Source organism: Oryctolagus cuniculus, chromosome 8, assembly GCF_964237555.1.
Source record: "Oryctolagus cuniculus chromosome 8, mOryCun1.1, whole genome shotgun sequence".
NCBI lineage: Eukaryota > Metazoa > Chordata > Mammalia > Lagomorpha > Leporidae > Oryctolagus > Oryctolagus cuniculus.
Window position 1 is genome coordinate 103,992,700 of NC_091439.1, and position 19,808 is coordinate 104,012,507.

At 36.8% G+C, this 19,808-nt stretch overlaps 1 long non-coding RNA gene across 1 annotated transcript; it reads right to left on the reverse strand.

The window, feature by feature from the left end:
• Window positions 1-339: 339 nt before the first annotated feature.
• LOC127483303 (uncharacterized) lies at window positions 340-15,076 on the reverse strand. Its single transcript, XR_011378461.1, has 4 exons — window positions 14,703-15,076; window positions 12,041-12,110; window positions 10,553-10,651; window positions 340-5,825 (listed from the first exon to the last, which is right to left on the reverse strand). It is a non-coding gene; the product is annotated as an uncharacterized lncRNA (long non-coding RNA).
• Window positions 15,077-19,808: the final 4,732 nt, after the last annotated feature.

A 19,808-nucleotide genomic window follows, 5' to 3' on the forward strand; every position in this document is an offset into this window, starting at 1 on the left:
TGAATCAATAATGAAGACCCTCCCAACAAAGAAAAGCCTAAGACTGCATGGCCTCATTCTGAATTATATCCAACTTTTAAAGAAGAACTAATACCAATTCTTCTTAAGCTTTTCAAAACAATTGAAAAGGATAATTCTCCCTAGTTTCTTCTACTGAGGCTAGCATTACCTTAATTCCAAAACCAGAAAAAGAGACAACCAAGAAAGAGAACTCTAAACCAATATCACAAATTGACATAGATGCAAAAATCCTCAACAAAATATTCGCTAATTGAATTCAAGGACACATCAAAACTAACTGGAGAAGCTTATGCTAAATGAAATAAGCCAGTCTCATAAAGCATTATATGTTTTTTTTATTCATGGAACATGAATGAACTGTATAAACAAACATGTAACACTGTATAAAAATAAACTGTATAAACAAACATGTAACACTGTATAAAAAGTGTGGAAGTCATATCATTTGGTATTTATTTATAAGTATTGCTTCACTGAATCATACCATGTAAATAACATAAATCTTTCTTTTCCATGTTAAGATCATTGTCTTTCATCCTTTACTCTGACACATTACTATCTCTGTTTTTAAATTTTTAAATTTTTTATTAACATAAAGAGAACAGATTTCATACATACAAAGTATGTTGTTTCATACATACAATGCACAAAATAAAATAAAAAAATCAGAATAAAGAGAAATAAGCAATATTAGTCATTTACATGAATTATAAGAAGTCAACTTCTCATTATTGACTACATATAAATTTCAGGATAAATTACAATTCACAGTGGGTTATAAAGAATTCATTTCTGAATTTATACTCCACAAACATGAATTTTTTTACAAGGAGATAAAAAACTGAGGATTTTGGCTTCTTTAATTATGATACACAGTAATTTCAGAATTCCTTAAATGTTTTATACATAGTACCATATTAATCAAGATGTGTAAGACTATTCTGAGAGTCAAGATGTGTAACAACATTCTGAGAGTACCAATGTCTTCACAAGCTGTTAGCTCTGAAAAAACAAAAGATGTTACACATTAAGAAAAGAAAAAATGAATCAAAGAGTGAAGTGGAAGTTCACTGATAATCCAAAGCATAAAAGTAGAAAACACAACAGAATGGCAAAAATAAATACATAATAATCTAAAATGACTTATTGTTTAGTTGATGAGTAGGAAGCAGACTGTCTTAAATATATGATATAGTAACAAAATTGTGTGTGATATAGAGTAATATTTATCAGTTTTTGAGTCTCTTCATTTCTATACCCAGAAAAACTAACTTCTTTTTGTGAAGTTCATTTTGTAAAAAGATATGGCTACTCCTCACTTGTGCATTCCATAATTCAGAAGTTCCCTGCTTGATAAAATTTTTTCATATCCTTAAACCAACACTCATTGTGTTCCATAGTCATTTGGGGACATATACCCATGCAACTACAAATTAAAAAAAATTTGAAAGTCAAAAAGAGAGGAAGTAAAAGACAGACACAGAGGGAAGCATCTGCTGATCTACTCCCTATTTGTATGTGTGTGTATGTATGTGTGTGAGCATATATTTATATTTATCTGTAGTATTTATTCAGGTGGGACAGGGCCAGGCTGAAGCCAGCATCATGGGATTCAACCTTGGTTTCCCTCGTGGTTGTCAAGGACTGAAGCACTTGGGCCATCACTAACTTCCCCTCAGGGCACACATCAGCAGGAAGCTGGAATCTAAAGCAGAGCCAGGCACCAAACCAGGCCCTCCCATATGGGGTGTAGGCATCCTAAGTTTCATCCTAACGGCTGCACCTAATGTCCACCCGTAGAAGAACAAGTTTGAGTAGCATAGTAGCATTCTGCCTTTCATTTCAGTTCTCAGCCTGGAAACAACTACCCTTTTCATGTCAATTTAATGGCATGTTTTCTGCATTTTGATACTTTTTGTTTGAAATCACCCACAAGTGTAGTGCTAAATTTTCAATGCAATAGACTATGATGTGCTTAATAGAGAAAATATGTCTTTAATAAACTTAAGAGGATGAATGTTGATTCTCTAATATCATTCACAAAAATAAGAAAGTAAAATAAAATATTATAAATAAAAATATTTTCTTAAAATAAAAGTACTGTATTTGTTGAAAAAATATATATATATATGTATATGTACCAAAGTTATGACAAAATACAAGAAAATGATAACATGACATTCAGGTGAATAGATACTTTTTAAGAGAAGGGAGAATGAAACAGGAATATATAAGGACTATCAATTAAATTATAATGCTTTATTCCAAAGATGGATGTTAGGTACACAGATAATCTATTTAGCTATATATCTTGAATCATTTTGTATTTCACATGAAATATTTCATTGTTTAAAAACAGTAAATATTAAACCAAAGCTTAGTAAAAAAGTTACTGATTATTTCACCGAACATACAAACATAGACAGCTAAAATATATAAAAACACATTTATCAAAAGGAAATTAATATTTCTTTAAGACACTAAGATGTAGCTTTAAAATTAGGGGTTAGATCCAGTTCAAAATAAAGGAAAACAACTTTGAAAACTCAGCTCTGCTAACAGTAGATGAACGTCTATAGTAGCAAGGAATTGGTCATCTTAGGAAATTGTTTAGCCCAATCCATTAATGCTCAGTGGGCATTCAATCATCCCATGACTGTTAAGAAAACCCTGAAAGTATAAATTAGCTTGCTAGAGTATTATTTGTATGTCAAGATTCTCCTGATTTTTTTTAAATCTCCACATCTACATTTATAAAACTAGAATTCAAAAGCACATACCACATGGATGGGTGATGAAGATTAATTAGCAGAAAATGAATATACTTAACTTAAAAATGCCACATGAATTCTAAATAATGATATAAAATATTGTCATCTATAGGAGTTTATATTTATTATGATTTATAACATTTATAATTTATATTATATATTTATTACTGGATACATATTACATATACATATAGTATATGTAAACATGATTTTTTACACTAATAGAGCCCATTTCCCTTTGGGTTTAAAAAATTATTACTCTCAGTAATAATAAATAAATAATAATTAATAATAATAATAAATAATAAAACAAGAAATAGCTCATGATTCAAGGTAAGAACAAAGAATTAATCTTACCCTTATATAGTTCAGATGGAATCCACCCATCTAGGACAATGCCAATAAATAAAAAAATAAAAGAGCAGGGGGTCAGTTGGGTACAGAAGGGTTTCTTTCTCCTCGTAAATTTCATTTTAAAACTGCACCTGACCGCTATTCTAGGAAGGATATGAGACGAAGTGGATCATAAACATGATTTGGAATGGGAAATCCTTTCCTTTTATGCTCAGATAAACTGGCTTTCTTTGACAAGTGACCTTTACTCTTGTGTTTTGGGCGACCTGCAGGAATCTGCAGACAGACATGGAGTAATGACAAGTGTTATTCAGCAAGCCATCCTTCCAATCCTTTCTTCCTTGGATGTTATAGCTGCTTATATAAATATAAACACAAGTCTTGGCCACTTCCGACCATCTAATACATGTGTTAATTCGTGTGACATTCATAGGTGCCAAGTGCAGAAAAAAAGAAACCATGATATTACACCATGATTCAGCAAATGAAGTCAGAGTTTTTATAAAAGCTAGCCTCACATGTGTTAAGTTCCCTGTTTGCTTCTGGCTATTAAAATGTTACAAAAACAGCAGGCTAAATAAGACAGCTTTCCGAAGAGCTGAGCTATAAATTTTTTGACATATTATTTGATGAAGGTAAATAGTGTCATTTTCTACTTTATTAACTTCATGTGATCTGCACTCTGATCTTAAAAAATTTATTATATTTGGAAAGGAGAGGAGATAGCTTGTTCAAAATCTCCTCTACCTATAATTTATTGAGCCTCCTACGATTGGCCTGCATTTAAAGCACTAATCTATTCCTGTTATCCATATTTGGTAATGGGATGTATTTAGTTTTTCTTCATCTAAAAATGTGACAAAACAAGACTAAGAGATGTCTTCTTGAAGGGCAATGGGATTTATGAATCATCAAACAGAAAATCAGTTTTACTCTTTTTTTTTGGTAACAATCCATGTCTACTTAAAATATTGCCACTATCCTAGTTCTGTCATAGTTCTTCTTATTTTAACTTCCAGCATTTTCAAGCAATGTGTGAATTTGACCTTGACATTATTAATCCTGGCTGTGTTTGCTGCAACTTTATCTTCATTTCCTCCCAAGGAGCCTGAGTAAGTAGACTGTGATTAACCAGGCAAGAGAACAATTTTCAGCTTATGCTTTCTTGAGTCTAAACAGCTGATTTACCTTGTATGTCCCTGGGAATTATTAAACAGGATGCCCATTAATATTAGTGAATATGTGCAGCACTTTTCCTTAATAAGGACACTGAATGTATATTTTCTACATGGAGGGAGAATTTCTCTAGTTCAGTGATCTTCACAATTTTGCTCTGTAGAGACATGCTTTTCAGGTGATGCCCCCATGGCCAGCATGCTGCCACAGTCTTAAATGGGAGATTGTTCAGCAATGAATGCAAGCTCCCTCTTTCCCATTTATTTATGAACTCCCAACTAAATGCCTATGTGTATAATTATATTATAACAATAACCACACACAACTTTATTCAAATTTTTTCCAACATAAATCACCTGAGAAAATCAATGTTTTAAATGTCTCCAGCAACAAATAAGGTGTGCCATGTTGCTCTCACACACATAACATCCCAGCAGTGTCTTCAATGCAAGGTTCAGAACTCTACCTCTAATAATATCTGAAGTGTGGACCTCAGCATGACAATGAAAACTCAGGATCACAAAATGACCATCTCTGAATGTCTTTTATAGAATACAGCATCATGAATTTGATAATAGTTTGTCTTAGGAAGATGGAAAAGCAACCTCCATATCCTATCATTTTTGTGACACCATTCTAGAAATGAAAGATACAAACATATGTTATACTGTCGTCTATAATGCTAATACACAAAGACTTAACCACTCAAAGGAAAGTACATGGATCTTGCTAACTTGGAGGAATCTGAGGCTATAATGAGACTGCTTATTTAGAACAAATATGAAAAACAACCAAAACATAAATTTTCCCATTCACTGAATTTTAGTTAGTGAAGAAATGACCTGCCTGAAAATATATCTCAGGCAAAGAACATTTTTAAATATTTGCTGACATTACTAGGTGCTGTGGATTAGTTCTTTGACATTTTCCACTATGTCAGATAACAGTAAATTGAACAGGAAAAGCATTTAAAGCAAATCCTTTTGTTCTATCATGTACACAGTGGGGGAGCAAAGGGGTCCTTAACTTCAGGTTTCTAAGACTTCATGAACCCTTAATATCAGGATGCAAAATGATGGTTATATGAAAATTTGAGTGGAGAAAAGTGTCTATAACTTTCATTGGTTTCTCAAATGGAGTACATGATGTATTTAAAAAAAAAAAAACAACTAAAGACCAAATATCACTTTGGTTCTTCATTAATATTTTATAGGAGACAGAGAACTATAATTTTGGTCGACTGGGGGATGGAGAGGATGTGGCTTGGCACGTTGGAACACTTTGTAGTCATCCTGACTGAATTTACCACAAGAGTGTTTCCTCTTGAGTTGAAGGAAGTGGGGGCACAGCATACATCATCACGAAACTCCTGGAAGTGTCAAAACAAGTCGTTCTGCGGTGAATCATCTTCTGGGTATTGTTCTCCCATGCATCTCCCTCCGCAACTAGGCCAAGGGTAGGCAAACTATGTGCTGGTGCTGGCCAACACTGTTTTTAGAAGATCTGCTAAGAAAATGTACACATTTTTATTTTTTTGACAGGCAGAGTGGACAGTGAGAGAGAGAGACAGAGAGAAAGGTCTTCCTTTTGCCGTTGGTTCACCCTCCAGTGGCCGCCGCGGCCGGCACGCTGCGGCCGGCGCACCGCACTGATCCAATGGCAGGAGCCAGGTACTTCTCCTGGTCTCCCATGGGGTGCAGGGCCCAAGCACTTGGGCCATCCTCCACTGCACTCCCTGGCCACAGCAGAGAGCTGGCCTGGAAGAGGGGCAACCGGGACAGAATCCGGCGCCCCGACCGGGACTAGAACCCGGTGTGCCGGCGCCTCGGCTCAAATGTACACATTTTTAAAGAAGATGAGACACAAAGCATATAAAGCTTGTAAAAGTTATACCATCTAATACTTTATAGAAAAAGATTCACCATTGTTGACTCATGAAGCAGTTTATTAAGTTGTTCGGACAATATAGAATATTTATGGAGGGCTACCAAGCACTTGGCCCTGTTTCAGAGTTGGTGATATATCAGTGAATAAAAATGACCCCAATATTAACTTCATGAGTCACATATTTATTGAAAGGACATAAAATAAATTTAAGTGAATAAAAATTCTGTAAGATGTTAGAAAGTGGTAGAAAAATAGAGTATGAAATCTGGGAATGCTGGGGGCCAGGCGGAATGCCATGCTGAGTGGAGTGGCCAGCGTTGATTTCACTGAGAAAGTGCTCGTGGTGCAGACTTGAAAGAGATGAGGCAGGGAGGCTTGTGGGTATTTGGAGGAAAAGTGCAGCAATTAGACCATCAGTGAAAAGGCTGCGTAAAGAAAGACCGTGAACAACAATTAATTGACTCTGATATCGATAAGCCTTGTTTTAACACTCTCAGATATTTACCTAGGAGATCGTCAAATCAAATTTTGACATAGGCAAATTTACCTTTCTGCTATCAAAATGCTTAAAAAGGCATCTGGATTTCTGACTTAAGATGATATTCACAAATGGACTGACCTTGTAAATCTGCTAAACTGCTCAATTCCTAAGGGAATGAGTATGATAAGGCATAGATGAGCATTTTAACCTGTCATTAATTCTAGCACTTAAGATAGTACAATATGAAATAGATAAATAAATATAACTGTAGTAGAATATATTCTTGCATATACTGTGTCTCAAGAAAATAATTGTCATTAAACCCAAAAAGATTTAATTGATTTTTCTTAAGTGTCATGCTTGACTGATTTACCAAGGGAGTTTTTCAATTGTCTGATATTGTAATCACTAGCAACATGTAACCATTTTAATTTAGTTATTAAAATTAAACAAAACTAAGCATTCAGCTTCTCAGGTGCAATAGCCATGTTTAAGTGTTAAATAACCACAGATGAGCAATGATTACTGTACTGGGCAGAGTACATGGTAGAGCACTGATTTCTATGGTTGCTGGAAGTTCTATTGGACAGGACTGCTTTTATAGAAACTCTGAACAGCATTACAATTAGTAGGACTTTGAGCCAAAGTTTTGGATTGTGAATGCATAAGTCACAGAAAATGTATTTCTCCTGGGGGAATACTATATGGAAAAATTATTCAATTAACCATTTCATTATTCAATAATTCAAAAAATTATTCAACTAACCAGATCAAACATTCATATTACAAGCTGAGATTGCATGAATGATGTTAAATGAAAAAAAATTGTCAGGTCACCTAATTATAACTTTCTTGAAAGCCAATCTAGGCCGGGGCCGTGGCTCACTAGGCTAATCCTCCGCCTTGCGGCACTGGCACACTGGGTTCTAGTCCCGGTTGGGGCGCCGGATTCTGTCCCGGTTGCCCCTCTTCCAGGCCAGCTCTCTGCTGTGGCCAGGGAGTACAGTGGAGGATGGCCCAAGTGCTTGGGCCCTGCACCCCATGGGAGACCAGGAGAAGTACCTGGCTCCTGCCATCGGATTGGCGCGGCGCGCTGGCCTCAGCGCGCCGGCCGCGGCGGCCATTGGAGGGTGAACCAACGGCAAAGGAAGACCTTTCTCTCTGTCTCTCTCTCTCACTGTCCACTCTGCCTGTCAAAAAAAATTAAAAAAATAATAATAATAAAAAAGAAAGCCAATCTACTGTTACATTCCTATACAGAAAAACAGTAAATTTTTAAGTATTGTTATCAGAATAGAGATGTTGAGTCCCTTGTCTCTTCTGAATCTCCGCCCTCTGATTCTTAGGTAATTTCTAATTATTTACATGATATTTCTGCATTATTTAACTAGACATTATCTTTATTCAAAAAGTCTGGCTAGAACAATATAAAAACAAAGGTGGTCACTTCCACCCCTTGATGTCTGATGTTTGCTGTTTCAAAATAGCAGCATAATTTCCTTAATTTCAAGAATATAATTTTCTAGTTCCATAAATAAGGCCAGCAATAGAGCAGGAAGTCAGCTTGGCTTTGGTTTAAAGACATATAGACTTAAATGTTTGCCCCCTAGGGATTCAAAGGACACGTCAAAAAAGACAAACTTCAAAGCACCACGGCTATGACTCTGATGGTCTTTGAAGAAACCTAGACATAGAATAATGGCTTCACTCTGGATATTCCAAAGTTCTTCAGCAACTGCAAAATTTCAGGTGAAAAAGATAAAGAGCAAGGTAAGTTTTTTATATATGAGGCAATTAAATGTCAAGGCTCTGAGATTTGTAGATTAGATTGTGCTGGGTGAAAAGTACTAGGTCTCACAAAATAGACTTGATCAACTCGAGTTATATGGATTTTATTTTATTTTTTTGGAAGTAGGGTTAATGAAGTACTCCTAACAAAGATGTACTGAAGAGCTCACACTTGCTGTTTTCCTTTCCAGATAAAAACAAATGACTAGTTTAAGGATGAAAGGCAACAGAGTGAATTAATGCCCATGAAGAAACTTGAACACACGACTGCATTAATGTTTATCAACTGAGCCATAGCATGACGTGGTTCAGATTCATACCATTGCTTTGGGAACTGAGGAACATGTCCACATGCTGCCTGGCAAATGTTCAGAGTCCTAATAATTTGAGGCAGAGCAAATATTTTCATAATAAGGCAAACATTTGGTAAACTGAAATGTCAATATTAGGATTATGGGTAACTTCTCATATGTTTATGTTCTTTTCCAAATTTCATACAATAGGTAGATATTATCAATTTTATAAACACAGAAAATTTTATAAACACAGAAGAGTGCACAATGGAAATGTTACAGCTAAAAGCCTGTCTTATTTTACAATGTAATTTTGTAAGCTCGATAGAAATTTCTGGAAGGATCACAGCTCTTGAACATTCTGCAACGTTCTACCATGATAGGGGAATGGATGCCGCTTTATCCCTGGGCATGCATTTCCGAATGTATCTGAAATGTTTACATTATTAACATGCTCAAGAGCTCCCAGATAGGCAGTCTCTGAAACATAATTTACCACATTTCCAGCAAAAGCATGAAATAAAAAGCAGAACAAAATGATCAAACAAAATATTTTAGGTAATGGATATTTCCTGCTCAGACCGCTCATCTCACTTTTTGCATGTTCTGTAAGGTGCAGGTAGGATTTAAATAACTCCCGGTACTGTCACTGAAATGTGCTACATTTATGCCTTGGATCCAAATGATGGGGAAGGAGGATAAATAGCCAGTCGGAAACAAGTGTGAAAAAAGTCAACAACCAACCAACCTTACACCCAGACAGCCTTACACTTTATGGATTTAAGAGGAAATTGTTACACAGTGCTTTTGTTGCACTGTAGACCATGGTGGGAGAAAATGCTGTCTTAATTCAGGTTGCATAATCATCTTCTGTTAAATGCTTAGAAGTCCTGCTTTCTTCCACAGCACAACAATTACACAGCAGAGCATAATTATTTTACAGTCAATTGAGTGCACCAAATGGGCATATTTATGAAACCTGATTTATATTTCATACTTGCAACGGTACATGGAGCGTGGCTTTACCTCCCACCAAAGCTGCAGCCAGTAAAACTGTCGGAGGGACTCTGCTCTGGCTCCAGAGTAAAATAATTGAAGTTTGAGAAATACGTTTGAATGTTAGTGCTGCACTTAGCTTTTTCCTATCAAGTGTACTGCAAAGAGTGAAGGCAAGGCAAGCAGTGTGGTATCTGTGGAGATACTCCATAAAAGTTTTATGGCTTTAGTTCATGCCCTGTTTCTTGCTGTGGTGAGCAAGTACATTTTTCATTAGCCTATCCCACAAAGCAATAAGACCGTCTACATTTAAGTAATGACCTTCTCCATATAAACTCGAACTTGTTTTCCTTGTACTTCAATAGCCAATAATTATTTATGAAGGTTAGCATAATTACCCAAGATAGAACAGGAGTTTGGTCAGATTATGACCTTCTAAGAACTTCTCTGAACGTGTTATTTTTAAGTGTTTGAAGAGACGAGCCCCTTCTGTGTCAGAGATTTCTTTTTCTCACACAGTTGTACAATTTGCAAAGTTTCATCTGTTCTCAGTGGTGGCTTTTTAGTGCCCTCAGAGCATTTGGCATGTAAAAGATGTAAGTCAAAAATGAGTTTTCAATGCAAAAAAAATTTTTTCTGGGCTAATATTCTGAGGCTATTTCTGAAGAAGCCACAGAATTACTTAATAGACGATTTTTTTAAATTGCTGATGAACTTTATGCCACATATGCTTTTCTTATTCATTGCTTCATTTTAGCTAGTTGTATAATAATACATAATCTTACCCAGAAGTGAAGGAAAGGAAGTACTTTTTCAGAATTAAGGGAGAACCATGTGGTCTCTGGTCTGTGTGCAGCAGTACGTTCAGGGTCTTTCACAGCCACCTAGGGGGATCACAAACAAGAGTCCATCCTCTAATCTTGACTTCCAAATGAAAAAATAATTTTCACTCCTTGCATGATACCTGTGCCACAGTGGCTTATGTTGAGGGCTTCCAAGCACAGTAAACCAACACATTAAGGTAAACAGATGTTTTCTCTATTAACAGTATCAACAGCCTGGCTGCAGGCCAAATGAACTAGGCGTAATTGCAACTGGCCGCCCTGTTAATGGGAGAACTAACTAAGCAGTTTCTGCTGCTTACTTTCCGTCCTGAAGATGTGTCTTTCGTTGTCTGACTCACATGAGAATGGGAAGGACAGGGAGCATTTCTGAGATTTAATTAATTCTTCGTTTCCATTTTAGTCAATTATACATGAAAAGCTATAAAATGTACAGCATCTGAGAGGCTAACATCTAATCTGACTACGATATGGAAAAGTTAGGAAAAAACAGAAATAAATGTTTTTAAACACTGGAATCAGCTGCGGCATATAATTTAATTTTTATTTAAAGAGCTCTATCTCCTGGGAGATCATGAAACTAGGTTGCTGACTGCCTGCTGAAAAATAAAATAATGAAAGGAACTTGATAATAATGAGTAGAATCTTACATATTACTTATTTTTAGTCATTGAATATCATTTTTCTTAATTCATTTTATGTTTCCTTCTGTAACGACTCTTGTATTATATAAATGTGATATTTATTTAACTCTGTGCCCTGTGATCTACATGAATTGAATTTGATTAAAACAAAGGAAGCTATATTTTTTTACAATATTGTTTTTAGTAATGTAAAATCCTCAAGTAAGATTTAGAAAAAAAATATTTCCTTAATTTATCTGCAGGTATTTATGGTAAATACTCACCTTTGCAGAATTTCCTTCTGTTCTTATTCATTAGTCAATTATTTGTGTATAAATCATTTTATTTCCATTACCAAATTATCTACATAGTCGATATTGATACCCAACAGGACCTATCCTTACACTAGGCCTAGCAATTAAAGTGATGTTGACTTACACTATAGCTTCTTCTTGTGACCAACTCTAACATTTGTGTTCTTGTCCCAGGCTGGAGACAGAGTAAACTCTAGTGATAAATAGAAATTGTGTCATAAACCATGTAGGCTCAAACTGATTTTAAGTAGACTTGGTTTTACAACATCACATTGTTTCCTAATAATGGGTTTCTTGAACTGGATCTACCAGCATGGAGGTGCAGCATAATGGACACACTGACAAAGCATGTTGCCCAGTAGGGAGAAAGCTTAGGGTGAGTAGACTTCAAATCCTGATGCAAATCCTGAATCAAGCACTTGCTAGTTTTCCATTGATTGGACAAATATGTAATCAATCTCCTATAAACAATCATTCATGTGTTTATTACATACCAGGTACCATCTTCAATGCTTGATTCACCACAGTGAAAAGGGCTTCTAGGAAACTTGACCTCATGGGGATCTAGTTTTGGAGAGAAAACGGACATAAAATGTCAATCAAACATCAAAGATGCATCAGTGCTCATGCTGAAGAGAGGCAGGGAAGAGGGATGTGACAGAAAGTGCTCGGCCGTGGGCTTTGTAGCTCATTTAATAATGGCGGATTAGACAGTGCCACTCTGAAGAGCAGGCATTTAAACTGAGACCTGAGAGGTCATGGAGGCAGACATTTTAGGAGAGCAGGAGGAAAAGTAATTGAATTTGGAGAGTGGAGTCTACCAGCCTCAAGACAAGAGAGAGATGTGCACAATGGATAATTGGAAGAAAGAAAGAAGTGTGTCATCTTTTAGGCAAGATTTATGAACCTCCCGTATGCCTCAGATCAGGCTCAACAAATTAATTTTAATATATGTACCACACATATTTACTTTGGGAATAATGATATTTAATGTTCAGTGAGCAGTTACTAAACCAGGTACAATTTGAAGTCCTTGCTCTGAATTATTCATTTCTATATTATCATAAGTTACTGTTAGAACCATCTTCTGGGCTGGTACCATGGCTCACTTGGCTAATCCTCCGCCTGCGGCCCCAGCACCCAAGGTTCTAGTCCCAGTTGGGGCGCTGGATTCTGTCCTGGTTGCTCCTCTTCCAGCCCAGCTCTCTGCTGTGGCCTGGGAGGGCAGCGAAGGATGGCCCAAGTCCTTGGGCCCTGCACCCCATGGGAGACCAGGAGGAAGCACCTGGCTCCTGGCTTCGGATTAGCGCAGCATCCCAGCCTCAACGCGCCGGCCGTAGCTGTCACTTGGAGGGTGAACCAACGGCAAAGGAAGACCTTTCTCTCTGTCTCTCTCTCTCACTGTCCACTCTGCCTGTCAAAAAAAAAAAAAAAAAAAAAAAAAAAAAAAAAAAAAAAAAAGAACCATCTTCTGTTTTTAGATGGGGAAATTAAGATTTTTGGTAAATCACAAAGTTAATAAGTGAATGACTAGCATATCTGTATATGTATATGCATATGTATATGTATATGTATATCTATCTATCTAGCCTAGTGACCTGCAACACAGAGCTGGCCAGGATACACAGCCCATTCTGGGATCACTTTAGAGTGAGATTTTTGGGTAGTTTCCTGTTGTGTGGAATTGGCACACCAAAGACCTAGGTTGTGAGTTTTGATTTGATTGTGTTTTTTTTTTTTTTAAATTATTTATTTGAAAGACAGAGTTACAGAGAGAGGTAGAGACAGAGAGAGAGGGGTCTTTCCTCCGCTGGTTCACTCCACAGATGGCCCCAATGGCCAGAGCTGAGCCCAGTCCTAAGTCAGAAGCCAGGAGCTTCCTCCAGCTCTCCACATGGGTGCAGGGGCCTAAGCAGTTGGGCCATCTTCCACTTCTATCCCAGACCATAGAAGAGAGCTGGATCGGAAGAAGAGCCACCAGGACTAAAACCAGTGCCCATATGGGATGCCAGCGCTCCAGCCCAGGTCTTTAACCTGCTGTGCCACAGCGCTGGCTCCCTTGATTTGATTGTTAATCGGTAATGCCTTTGGGTCAGTCACTTCCTCTTTTAAGCACAGTTTCTTCACTGAGAGCGAGAGGAAGTGAACAAAAAGGATCTATGAGGTCCTTTTGCTTGAAATGTCATGAGAGCAACAGTCTGGATTTGGGGAATAGGAAAAGGACTGTAGGGAATAGGAAAAGCAAGGATACCAAAGAAAGAATTTAATTTTGCCCAGGGCTAGTTCTGAGTCTCTTGCATGTTAAATCACGGAGTTCTTCAACTGGATTAGTGAGTAGGTAGAATTATTGATTAGGCCACTAGTGATTATCCAGTAAATTATGCATGACTGAGTGTAAGTAGACCAACTGGATACTTTTGGTTTGTCTCCCACAAGACAAACTAACATTGATAGCTCTTTTTCTGGAATCTTGTGGGGCTACTCAAGGGTTTACAAATAGGCAACAATGTTTATTTTAAAATTTTTATCTAAAAAGATAACAGACTGCAAAGTGAGTTCTTACACTTTTAAACAGTGGGAGTTTAAATAAAATAGCTGAGTCCTTCTATTTGTCTCTATATTTTCTTTATAATACGGTAATGGCTGCTAAATATTTGTTTTTGTAGTACTTGATAACAGTAAAAGAATACATATAAATTTTTAGGCATGCAGTTCTAGAGCCAACTACATTAGTTTAAATCCAAGGGGTAAAATACACTAGTTCTGTGACTTTAGGCAACACTTATCTCCACATTTGTAACATGTGGCTATTACCTTGCTCTGATGCAGAGGACTGTGGTGAGAATCAATGGAGATGATGGCTCTCCCGTGTTTAGTCACCTCAATGCGTCTCAGCTACTCAATCTTTCTTTTCATTCTTTGATTGCATTTCAACCTCTGCAGCCACAGAGTCAGTGGGAGACCTGGCATACTGGCTTATTTAACTCTGATTTGTCTCCTGTGTATTTTCCTTTAAACTGGAGAGTGGAAAGCCAAACACTATGTTTCATAGATCCCAATGCAGAATCTCCTGTAAGATTTGCTCCCACCAAATGAACGCACAGATATGAGACCAAGAAAGCAAAGACCAACAGTGAGACACAAGCTGGTACTTACTGCAAGTCAGCACATGACGTGAGGTCTTCTGTTTCTGCAGATATGATGAGAGGATTCTGACACCTGAACTTCTATCTTTAAATTTTATAAAGAATTATGCATTTATTTAATTGAAAGGCATGATGACAGAGAGAGATGGAGGGAGGGAGTGGAAGAGAGAGAGAGATAGAGATGAGATAGAGATAGAGACAGAGACAGAGAACTGGATAAGAGAGAGTGAGAGAGAGAGAGAGAGAGATCCTTCATCTGCCGATTCACTCCTCAAATGGCCATAGCCACAAAGGCTGTGGCAGTTCAAGGCCAGGGCTAGTCCAGGCTAAAGCTAGGAGCCCAGATCCTCATCCAGGTCTGTAGGATAAGTCTTGTTATATCATTTTGCCTTTTAGGTATCAAATTTAGTTTCCTTGACTCCCTTAAAATTCTGAGTTGGTTGTAGGCTGTAGTAAGTGCTCTTCTGCTTAAAACAGCTATGGTCAACTCTGTCGTCTACAACTAAAAATCCTGAAGGTGGAGATTTTTGAAAAGTGACAAAACCTCATATAGGTCTCTTAATATAAAATAGTTTCAATCATACATACATGTAGTAAAAATAATTATTAAGCATTATACATTGGAATAGAATGCTGCAAATATATTGGAAAATTAAACTGATTTCAGTCCCACAAATGGAAGTTAAAATCTTTTGGGGAGGACATATTCTTAACAAGTATATGGAAGCAAGTAAGTATACACTAAAAAAGTAATTGTGTTATGAGGAAGATGGGGGGTGATATATATAGATAGATAAATAGATATAGATAGATTAGATAGATAGATAGATAGATAAAATGGAAACCTAGTTTGATTAGAAGTGGTTGTCTGCAGGAGGAAAAGAAGCCAGTTAGTCAAAGTGTGGGAAGTGAATATCTCCAGGTTAACATCATGTCGTTACATTAAGAGCTTCTGATGAATTTAATCGCTATCAGGTAAGTAACAATTAGTTTAAAAAGGAAAGACCTACAATTTGACAGTAATTGATGGATATTAAGTAATGAAATGCAATTTGGATGACAGGACAAAAGAAGCAAAATGACTTATTTTTGGCAACTGGCTACCTACTTAAGTGTTGTTTCAAATACTGCAAAAAGCTACTTTATTTTCTTAAAGAAAAAGGGATGGTAGTTATGTGTCAGCCAACTTGAGTCAGCACCATTTTTTGGCTAGAAATTTTGGGATCTAACTATGGTGGTAGAATTCCTATGACCTCATGTGAACAGAAAAATGATGTGCAAAGCTAGTAGTTATAAATAACCACACTGACAAGCCGAAGAATGTAAAGCGATCAAATGTTTGTAAACCATCATTAAGACACTGTCAGGAATACTGTGATTACTTCATTTTCTGTTGTTGTTCTTCTAGAGCACAACTAATTTACTAATTTTAAAGATTAATTTTGTCTTTATTGTATTCATTTACTTTTTCAAGGGCTCATGGCTCTAAATGTCGGAGGTGATTTGCTGAAGAGTCAACAGTTAGCTCCTGCAGTTTTAATGAAAGAGACCTGTGATTAACACCGTGGGGAACAAGCTGTATCTTCAAGTCTTTGAGGGCTACTGCTTACAGAGATCAAATGGTGTGAAATGTGTGTGATGATCACAATCCCAGCATCTTGAAGATACCTCTTCCAGAATCAGGCATCTTTTCTTACCTTTGCTTGTCCATTTGCATGAGAAATGCACTCCCTTTCCAATCTTGATTTCTTTGTCCAGCTAAACCTGGCAGAGGATATTTTGAATGGGCTCCATGCCACCATGGCAGATGGACCAGGGGCAGGCTAGTTCAGGAGCCAGAATGTATGTTGTATTTGACTAGGAAGGGCACATTGACACCAGTGTGTGAGTGGAAAGAGCACTTGGTGTACAGGCTCCTTCCCTGTGGCTGAGGAGAGGTGACCTGCCCCTCTAGCTGAGCAGTGCATTGACTTTGTAATTCATTGCTAAAACATGTATGCCTAATCTCAGCAGATCTATTTTTCTAGGAAATTAAGGCTAGAAGCTGGGGCGTGTTTGGGGCAGTGGAAGATATAAAGCTTTGTCTCCAACTTGTATTTTGCTAAAAATATTGCGTAGTTATTTCTTCCAAAGAAAAGTCATCATCATTCAAAATTTTACATTGATCACTTACTCTATTCATGCTACTTGCAAGACAGTAAGTCTTATAAGCAGTGTTTCAAACCTCTGCACATAAGTAAAAGTGTACTATCTAATAGCAATTTTATATCTCTTTCATCTTTATATAACCTATTAGTGTGTTCTCAGCTCTTCCCTTCCATTTCTTCAACAGCTTTGATTCTCTCTAAAGACTGCTGTAGTTACGTTTTATAAAGAAGTAATGTGTTGAGAAACATTTTTTTTTAATCATTGTACACCTCAGTTCCGTCTAACTCCTCCTGCTCTATGCTACCTGCCATTGATGTTACTATTACTCCATGTAAAAACTATCAGGTCATCTTAAGTATCAACATACCTTCTATTTCTGTATACAAACATTCTTTAAAATCTGCCAATTCTATCATCAATTTACCTTTTAATCAAATCTCTTCTTTCCACACACATTTTTGTTACTTTAATCTGCAGTCTCATCATTTCTCACCTATTCCAAGAAAATACTCTTAAGTATTTATCCTAATTTTTTGACATTAGGCAATCCAGGTCATAAATTTTGACACAATCATTTCATGTTGGTTTATCTTAAAGAATTTATTGAACAATTTTTATCTTTAAAGAATTTAGGAAGGCATAAAATGATGGAACATGCATAGCTATAAATATGTAGTTATTATCTATAAAAATGATTCCCATACTAATAATTATCAGTTCCATTATTAATGTGTTTCTGATTGCTCCCATTCTACGCTAACATTCATTATTCAGATGCCACATCAAGCCATGTAATGAACAAAACTCACTGCATTCCTTCACTTCAAATGTATCTAAGATTTTCTCCCATTTCTGCTAAATAAAATGTAAAAATTTTAGCATGTACTAGAAGACATAGTAGAGTTTTTGTGTCTGAAAAATGTCATTTACAACTCTGTGTGTCCATTTATTCCAAAAAATTTATGGATGACCTTTTGCATACCTGGAAGTTAACTGAAAGCTGAATATAGAAAAGTCAACCACTCATTCCCTGTTAGAACTAATAAATCTTGATTTACTTAACCACCCTGAGGTCTAATTTTTTTCATTTATAGATGAAAATCATAGTAACTATGCTTCGAGGCTTGTTTGAAAAAAAAAGTAACATGATTAAGAGCAGATGTGGTTGTTATTTTTAAAAGGAATTTCCAGCAATAATTAAGAGTAATCAATTAAAGATAGAAGCAGAAGTTAAAACTCATAATACTGAGGGAATGCTCTGGATGCAAGGGGGAAAAAAAAACCTGCACATTCATCCATGGTTGTAAAAACAATCTTATTCTTTAGACACACAGGATTATCAATTTTTGTTTGCGCTTATTCCCTTGCATTTAAAGGCAAGGACTCTGGCAGGTGTTTAGCATAGTAGTTAAGATGCTATTTGGGATACTCACAGCCCATATCAGAGTACCCAGATTCAACTTCCAGTTCTGCTTTGATTCTTGTTTCCTGCTCATGCAAACCTTGGGAGGCAGCAGGTGATGGCTCAAGTAGTTAGGTCACTGCCACGCACTTGGGATACCCGGGCTGAGTTCCCAGCTTCTGCCTTTGGCCTGGCCCAGCCCTGTCCATTGCAAGATGTGAAAGTAAGCCAATGAATGGGCACTGTCTTTCTTTTATCTTTTTAGTGAGTAAAGGCAAGTAAAATGATCATATATTAGCATTTGTTTTCCACTTAGCTACTGTGTTTTCATTATTCTATCAATGGTTTTAGTCAATATTTCAACACCAGTAAATTAACATATTTTCTTATTTTTTTATAAAACTAAAATATATTGGCCAATGTTGTGATGTAATGGGTAAAGCTACTGTCTGCGAAGCTGGCACCCAACATGGGTGCTGATCCATGTCCTGGCTGCTTCACTGCCAATCCAGCTCCCTGCTAATGGCCTGCGAAAAGCAGCAGATGGACAATTGTCTGGGTCCCTGTCACCCATGTGAGAGACCTAGAAGAAGCTCCTGGCTCCTGGTTCCATGCTGGCCCAACTTTGGCCATTGCAGTGGAGTGCACCCAGTAGATGGAAGATCTCTCTCTCTCTGTCTCTCCCTCTCTTTCCCTCTGTAGCTATGACTTTAAAAATAAATAAATAATTATTTTTTTAAAAAATTTAAGAAACAAAATATAACTGTAATGTTTTATTTGTAAAAATCAATGCATCATTCTTTACCAACTTAATGGAAGACATTGGCCTAAGCATACAGCCTTTTGAAAGTCGGAAGGGTTAGTTTTGAGAGTTATTTACGTTGCATGCAGCTGTGAAGGAGATTAAGAAAGGAGAATGAAAGGGAAGAACGGGGTCAACAGGAGATAGGGAGAGGTAGGAAAGAGGAGTTCAGTTAGAGAAACAGAAGCAATATTCCTTTCACTTACATTGCACAGTATGAAAATCACCCTTCATGGTTTTCTTTTTAATTACTGCATATCATTTCAATATTTTATTTCACATTCTTGCACTATGAGCATATTATTCTGACACACATTGGCAGAGAACGGGACACCAAGAAGTTAATTATTTACAAACTAGGGATCAGTAAATTACAAGAAGTAGACTAGAAGCTTATATGTCCACCACTTAGGAATAACACTTTACTGGGGATAGTCATCATCAGAAATGGTGGTTATCGCCATGATGTTATAACATAGTGACAGTTTACATGTATTCCTGTGATTTCCTAATTATATTGTTAATAGGGTGGTGCTTAATGTGGTCACTATTGCTTTCCTGGCTTCCATCACCATTTCTGGACATATAGTTGTCCAAACTACACTGGGATTCAATCTAAGTTCCTTGCCATGGCAAACAGTGCTAATATAAGCTTACTCAGGCTCAAACTGTGACCCAGATTTTCTCTTACACCTTTTTCCCCTCTGAAACTGTAATTATGTTTGCTCGCTTGCTCTTTCTAGGAACTGCACCCCTGCCTCTTT